Source organism: Polypterus senegalus, chromosome 4 (assembly GCF_016835505.1).
Source record: "Polypterus senegalus isolate Bchr_013 chromosome 4, ASM1683550v1, whole genome shotgun sequence".
Lineage (NCBI taxonomy): Eukaryota > Metazoa > Chordata > Cladistia > Polypteriformes > Polypteridae > Polypterus > Polypterus senegalus.
This window is the reverse complement of record NC_053157.1, coordinates 52,447,241-52,455,120: the sequence shown is the minus strand read 5'-3', so window position 1 is coordinate 52,455,120 and position 7,880 is coordinate 52,447,241.

Below are 7,880 nucleotides of genomic sequence, written 5' to 3'. Positions count from 1 at the left end.
CTCATTAAATACAAATGAAAGTATTGAGTGGTGTACAAAAAACAGATTTCAGTTTTGATCTTAATCAAAAAATGTAATTGTTTTTAAAAGCTTTTAATTCTGATGCTTTAACCAGTTTTAATACAGACTGTCCAACAAAAGGATAACAAGAAAAACAAAAGAATATTTTATTTAAGGTCAAAATTTAGTTTATCAATATTGGATTGTTTTTTTCTTAGCCTCATCCCATTTTTTTTATAAAATTGAAAACCATTTATGGTCTTAGCTTTATTTGCAAATGAAGTCCATGCGCCTATCCTTCTCCAAGAAAATCTCCGTCACTTTCTTTTAAAAGTCCTCCTCATTTTTCTTTAGTTTTAAAAATCTTAATCTTTCATTTTGGCAGTCAGTTGGGACAAAAAATAAAAATAAATGGACTGCTGCAGTGCACTTGACTTTCTGATATTGCTAACTTATTGGTGTCACTGCGTAGAAGAACAGCAGCAACGAGCACCTGTTTGGCTCACATGCGCCCCTTTCGGTGCGGCACGGTACTTTCTGCCTCACCTTGTGCCTTTTCGCTGTGGTTTTGTGTCCGATCAGCAAGACTAAATATGTTACACACATTCATTAAAGATATTAGCCAGACTGTGGAAAGTCAGGGTGTATAATAAATGTGTCTGAAAACATTATATTGGCGACATACAGAGAGACAGCAACAGGCACGCGCCAATTGCATGCATCAACCCAGTGTGTGAGGGAGAGCACAGTCCGAGGTGAGGCTCTGCTCATCGCTGTTGCACCTCGCATTTCTCCCCTGTATTTGAACAGGAAATGCACCATTTCATCGATTTTGACTATAAAAATGATCAAAATTATTGGAATCATACAGAAAACAAATTTATAGCACAGACCAGTGGACATATTTATTTTATATTATCATTATTAGTTTTTTTTACTTTTCATGATGCCTCCCCTGACCGCAAGTCCCTGGTATTTAGATCTAATATTTTTTCTTCCTACATGTAATACCTTACATTGACTTGATTAAATTTTATCTTCCTGAGCCTGTATGCAATTTAGCAAATTCTACTCTTCTACAGTACTGTACTGTAGTAGTTTGGTATCATATGCAAAATTAATCAGTTTACTGGTGATATTCTTTTCCAAATTGATTATGTACATTAAAAAGCATCCCCAGCACTGATCCCTGAGTGACTCCACTCGTAACGTTACTTAATTCTGAAAAAGTTTTCCTCACCGTTACACTTTGCTCCATGTGTTCGAGAAAACATTCTACCACACTGGATCACTGTGAATTTAAATTGACTTTTTTTACATTGCTCAAAAGAAAGAGACTGTTAATGTCAAAGTGAAAGCAGATCCCTGTAACGTGGTCAAAGTGAATTATTAATTGTTAATTACAAAACAATTGACCACATACTGTAAGTACTTATGCCCTTCAAGTCAGTATTTTTTAGATGTACCTTTGGCAGCAGTTACATCCTTGATTTTATGTAAACAGATCATTACCAGCTTTGCACAATTTGGACTTTGCATTTTTTCTCCATTTTTCTTTGGCACAACAGTTCGAGCTCTGCCAGGTTATCACGGGAATCATGAGTGAACAGCTTTTTTCAAGTCCATCCACAAATTCTTAATCAGAGTGAAATCTGGACTCTCAAATAGCCACTCCAGGACAATAACATTGTTAATCAGGTTTTCCTCCAGGATTTACCTGTATTTTGCTGCATTCATTCTATCTTCTAAAATCTCAAGCCTCCCATGACCTGCTGCGTCCATCCCCACAACATGATACTGCCACCACCCTACTTAATGGTGGGGATGGTGTGTTTTTCATAATAGGCAGTGTTTGGGTTACTCAAAACATAGCATTTAGTCTGATGGCAGAAAATTCACAATTTGGTTTAATCAGACTATTAGAGCCTTCTTCCACCTGACTTTAGAGTCTCCCATGTGACGTCCGGCAGACTCAAGCCAAACCTTAGACAGATTTTCAACTGTGACATTCTCTTTCCATTTCTTAATGATTGATTTAAGTGGATTTAAAGAGATTATCTGTGACTTGATTATTTTTTGTCATCCCCTCACTTGTGCTTTTCAATACCCTCACCTTTTCACAAAGTTGCTTGGAGTGTTTTCTGTTGTAGAGCGAGATGCTAACTCGCCACATGTTGAACTCTCGGTGGGAAATCAGTGTTCTGTATTATCTCAAATTGGGGAAAATGCTACAGTGTTTCTTTTTTTGAGTATCTGTTTAGAATTTTGCAAAAGCCCATTAATCCTAAAGTCAACATTCTGATCCTGTGTTAATCTTTTTTATGTTATTTGGCATTTCATCCTATACAGAGGACAGGGTAATGCTCTCTTATTAAGTGTTGGCTGAATGCTGAGTTTCATAAATTGCTTTCAAAGCATACTATTGCATTTGCTATGTTGTTTTGTTTCTGTTATAATGTTTTGCTTCCAGATAAATTAAATAAAAAAGAAAAATCTCAATTGTTATAATAATTATGGATGAAATACATTTGAATCACATAAGGAAGCAGGTAATTCACTTTTTATACTACAATTTGCTAAAATTGTAATACAAATATAATAATCACTTCTGTTTAACTAATTTCCAAAAAGTAAATTCCTGCTGTCAAATGTTTTAGGCTGTTTAGATATAAAGAAGTTGTTTGACATTTACTTAATGAGCTCAGTTAAGAGCATTAGCAGGCATTCAAAAAATAACTGAAAAGTAAAATATAGCCAGAATATCTACATTTGAGCCTACCTGATTGGGCTGGTGCCCTGCCCCGGGTTTGTTTCCTGCCTTGTGCCCTGTGTTGGCTGGGATTGGCTCCAGCAGACCCCAGTGACCCTGTATTCGGATTCAGCAGGTTAGAAAATGGATGGATGGATGATTGGGCTGGTGCCCTGCCCAGGGTTTGTTTCCTGCCTTGTGCCCCGTGTTGGCTGGGATTGGCTCCAGCAGACCCCCGTGACCCTGTAGTTAGGATATAGCGGGTTGGATAATGGATGGATGGATGATATAAAATAATAAGACCACTTTACCTACCAAATATAACAGAAATGATCAGAGACTGCTCTGAGTAATTATAAACCTCCTCACAATGAAGGAAAATGATAGGTTAATGCATGCAAGATTTCAGATACATACAAATAAATTAAGGTATTGTATTAGTTCAATAAACAGTTCTGCAGCCTCAAAGGATTTAGATCCAAATTTAGTTACTTACTTGCATGCCCTTTGTATGGTGTTAGCATGTTCTTCTAAATTTGTCCACAACCTTAAGCTACTCCTTGTTACATCATAAGCATTAGTGACTACTTAGGCAAAAATAATGTTCCTTTAAGTTAATTGGTCAAGCTACATGCTTGTCATCAACCAGAGACACAGCACAACCCCGGTTCTAAACCTGGCATTTATAGTCAGCTGCAGAGAGATTGTTGATGTAGACAAAAAAGCTTGTCACCACAGATGATGTTACTCAGTAGTAGTATAAATACACTTTCTCTTTTAAGTAAAAGTTATAAGCATTAGCAACAACAAAAATACAATTACTTCAACCTCATGGCTTAGTTTTTGTTCTGATCTGCATCATCAACTGTGGGGCTTCATATAGACAGACTTGTGTCTTTCCTAATCATGTCTGACAATAGGTGGACTCCAAGCAAGGTGCTGAAACATCTCAACAATGATCAGTGGAATGGGATGCACTTGAGCCAACGTGTCACAGAAAAGGATTTGAATACTGGTGATAATGTGATATTTCAGATTTTTATATCTAATACATTTGCAAAATATTCTAAAATCCTGTTTTTGCTTTGTCGTTCTGGGATATTGAGTGTTGTTTAATGTGGGGAAAAATGAATTTAAATGATTTTAACACAAGTCTGCAAAATAACAAAATGAGAAGGAAGTGAATGGGGTCTGAATACTTTTTGAATCCATTATATTTCATAAGTATCTATTCATCAATTTCCTAAACATCTTTTTTTTCTGGTCAGGGTCAGTGGAGCCAGTACTAACCTAGAACAAGTCTTGGTTAGGATGCCAGTTCACTAACATATTGTGCTGTATGTATAAGTTACAGTATGTGACAAATAAAGTTTGACTGGACTTAAAGTCTCCATTCAACCCAGCAGTACATGTTTGGAGCGTAAGAAAACTGCAAAAAAAAAATTAATTAATTAATTAATTAAAAAGTACAAAAATGCTGCACAGTAGGCACAAGCATTAATCCTGCAAAGTGTTGCCATTAAATCTGTGGCTACTGTGGTTATTTTGGCAATGCCTAGGCAGCATTTACAAACTGACTAAATTCTACTAAATGAAAAATTAAAGTTTCCCAACATTAACAATACATGAATGGCATTTATTAGGTAGTAGAGATACAAAGCAATTTACATTCCATCATTTAACTTTACTTTTAATACACATAAAACACATAGACTTCAGACATGCCACAAGAGCCTCTGAGACCATTCACTGTTCAGGGGCAGGGCATGGATAAGGGGCAGAGCTGTAAGTACCTGGGGGTTCACATAAACAGCAAACTGGACTTATCTGACAACACGATGGCAGTGAACAAGAAAGGCCAGAGCAGACTGCAATTCCTGAGGAGACTCCGATTTTTCAGTGTGTGCAGCAAGCTACTGGAAATGTTTCACCAGCCTGCTGTAGCCAGTGTATTGTTATACCCCGTGGGTATCATAGGTAAGCCACTTGAGTTCAAAGACACTTAATGCCTGAACAAACTGGTCAAGAAAGCCTGCTGTATCACAGGGCTTACCCTGGACACACCGCAAAATGTCATGGAAAAGGACAGGATGGCAAAATTGGACACCATCATGAGAAATCCCCTCCATCCCTTCTAGAAGGTGCTCTCTTAAAACACTTTTAATCACAGGCTCATTCCGCCATGGTGTGCTAAGAAGAGCTTTTGGGAATCTTTTTTGCCCACTGCTTTAAAGCAATTTGATGTTTCCTCCCAACATCCCAAACTAAATGCTTATACTCTGAACTCATTTTGAAATTTCTGCACAATATACATTTATTATTTACTAGGTCTGGATCCTGCTCGCTTCACTCGCCAACCCCTTTTCCCCCCTGTCAGCGACCGCTTCTCCAAAATCCCTCTTAAATGGTGTTACAATGGCAAACAAGGAAATTTTTTTTAAAATGGTGAAACAATGAGCTGCTGGAGTGCTACTGCTGCCCTCACGCGTGATCTGCAATTCGCTTGCCTACCCCTCTCTCTCTCCCACTAACGGTAGGTGCCATTGTGAAGAGGGGTGTTGAGCGCACCCCAAGGAGACACGGCTGCTCCTCCGAAACCCCTCTTAAACAGGGATACATTGGGAAATATGTAACAGGTGTTGTTTTCACCTCCTCTTTGCTCGAGAAGCTTTTGGCTTGCTGCTGCTGCGTGCCATGTGATCTGCATTTCGTGCAGAGCTTCGAATGTTTAAAACCCTGTACAGCATCTAAATATTTGATCTCTTTTCGTTGTTCCATTATTTCCCTGAGACTTTCAAATTTTCCTACTTCCATTATCTCTAACCTGCTCTGCATGTGTATCAAGGGACTTGCGTCTGAAGGTTTTAAGTATGATGCGACTTGTCCGTCTCGCAGGAAGTGAAAGTGTCTCTGTCTCTCTGTCTCTTTCAAAAGATCACGTCTCGTCCCCAGGAAAAAGTCTTGTCTCATTGCGAGTTTTTTTTTATATAGAGAGATTTATTCATCAATCTATGCATTGATTGATTGATAGTATGATTTCTGTGATTCTGTTGCTGTATTTATTTAAAGTTCCCCTTGGAATCGATACACTTTATCTAATCTAATACTGTGTAACACTTGCAATTTAGGGATGGCATGTGTAACAGAAAATGATGAACCTCAGGTCAAAATACTGTAGTAAGGTTACAAACAGGATTTCTGTACATTGTTACTTTGATAACCAGGCCCTCCATAATTCTGAGCTCAATGTTTCCTCCTTTTAGCTTGAGCTGCTTACTGTCTTTTCATTTTTCTAAGAATACATAACTTACATTAGGCATATGAAGAGAAACAAAATTTTGGCAACACTATAATATGGATTTACCAGTTACATAAAGGGCCCATTCATTTTTTAACATGCACACAGATAATACACTCATCAGCATGAATAAAATAATGTCACTTGATGTCAATGCAGACACCCACACTCATCCAGAGAGCTGTCTGCCCACCTCCAGATTTTTGTGTCTGTGTAGACTTGTTCACATTGACACACACACAAATAAACATGAATGGTTTAGAAAAACAGCAGGAATGCACATGTGAAGAAGTGTACACCTCATGCCTAAAAAAAAAAAAAAAAACAGTGCACTATAAAGGCTGCCTTTGTAACTTAGGGAAAAACATTGAATTGTGTAATAGGAGTAACAAATCATGTAATTTAGAGTTATTAGCCCCCAGTAGCTCAGACAGAATATACTACCGGGGTCAGTCACATTCTGGCACTCACAAAATATGGAAGAGTCATTACTGTACCCAGAGAACATCTTTAGCAAGTCATATTATATCATAAATAAATAAGAATGCTATGGTGGTTGATTAATTGAATTGCTTTTATAGTTATTTCTTTGTAATGATCTTATTTGATATTTCACTGTTGCAAGAGAAAAAAAAAACATAAGTAATGTAATAGTCAAATACACTCACCTAAAGGATTATTAGGAACACCATACTAATACGGTGTTTGACCCCCTTTCGCCTTCAGAACTGCCTTAATTCTAGGTGGCATTGATTCAACAAGGTGCTGAAAGCATTCTTTAGAAATGTTGGCCCATATTGATAGGATAGCATCTTGCAGTTTATGGAGATTTGTGAGATGCACATCCAGAGCACGAAGCTCCCATTCCACCACATCCCAAAGATGCTCTATTGGGTTGAGATCTGGTGATTGTGGGGGCCATTTTAGTACAGTGAACTCATTGTCATGTTCAAGAAACCAATTTGAAATGATTCGAGCTTTGTGACATGGTGTATTATCCTGCTGGAAGTAGCCATCCGAGGATGGGTACATGGTGCTCATGAAGGGATGGACATGGTCAGAAACAATGCTCAGGTAGCCCGTGGCATTTAAACGATGCCCAATTGGCACTAAGGGGCCTAAAGTGTGCCAAGAAAACATCCCCCACACCATTACACCACCACCACCAGCCTGCACAATGGTAACAAGGCATGATGGATCCATGTTCTCATTCTGTTTACGCCAAATTCTGACTCTACCATTTGAATGTCTCAACAGAAATCGAGACTCATCAGACCAGGGAACATTTTTCCAGTCTTCAACTGTCCAATTTTGGTGAGCTCGTGTAAATTGTAGCCTCTTTTTCCTATTTGTAGTGGAGATGAGTGGTACCCGGTGGGGTCTTCTGCTGTTGTAGCCCATCCGCCTCAAGGTTGTGCGTGTTGTGGCTTCACAAATGCTTTGCTGCATACCTCGGTTGTAACGAGTGGTTATTTCAGTCAAAGTTGCTCTTCTATCAGCTTGAATCAGTCGGCCCATTCTCCTCTGACCTCTAGCATCAACAAGGCATTTTTGCCCACAGGACTGCCGCATACTGGATGTTTTTCCCTTTTGACACCATTCTTTGTAAACCCTCGAAACAGTTGTGCGTGAAAATCCCAGTAACTGAGCAGATTGTGAAATACTCAGACCGACCCGTCTGGCACCAACAACCATGCCACGCTCAAAATTCTTTCCAATTTTGACATTCAGTTTGGAGTTCAGGAGATTGTCTTGACCAGGACCACACCCCTAAATGCATTGAAGCAACTGCCATGTGATTGGTTGATTAGATAATTGCAATAATGAGATATT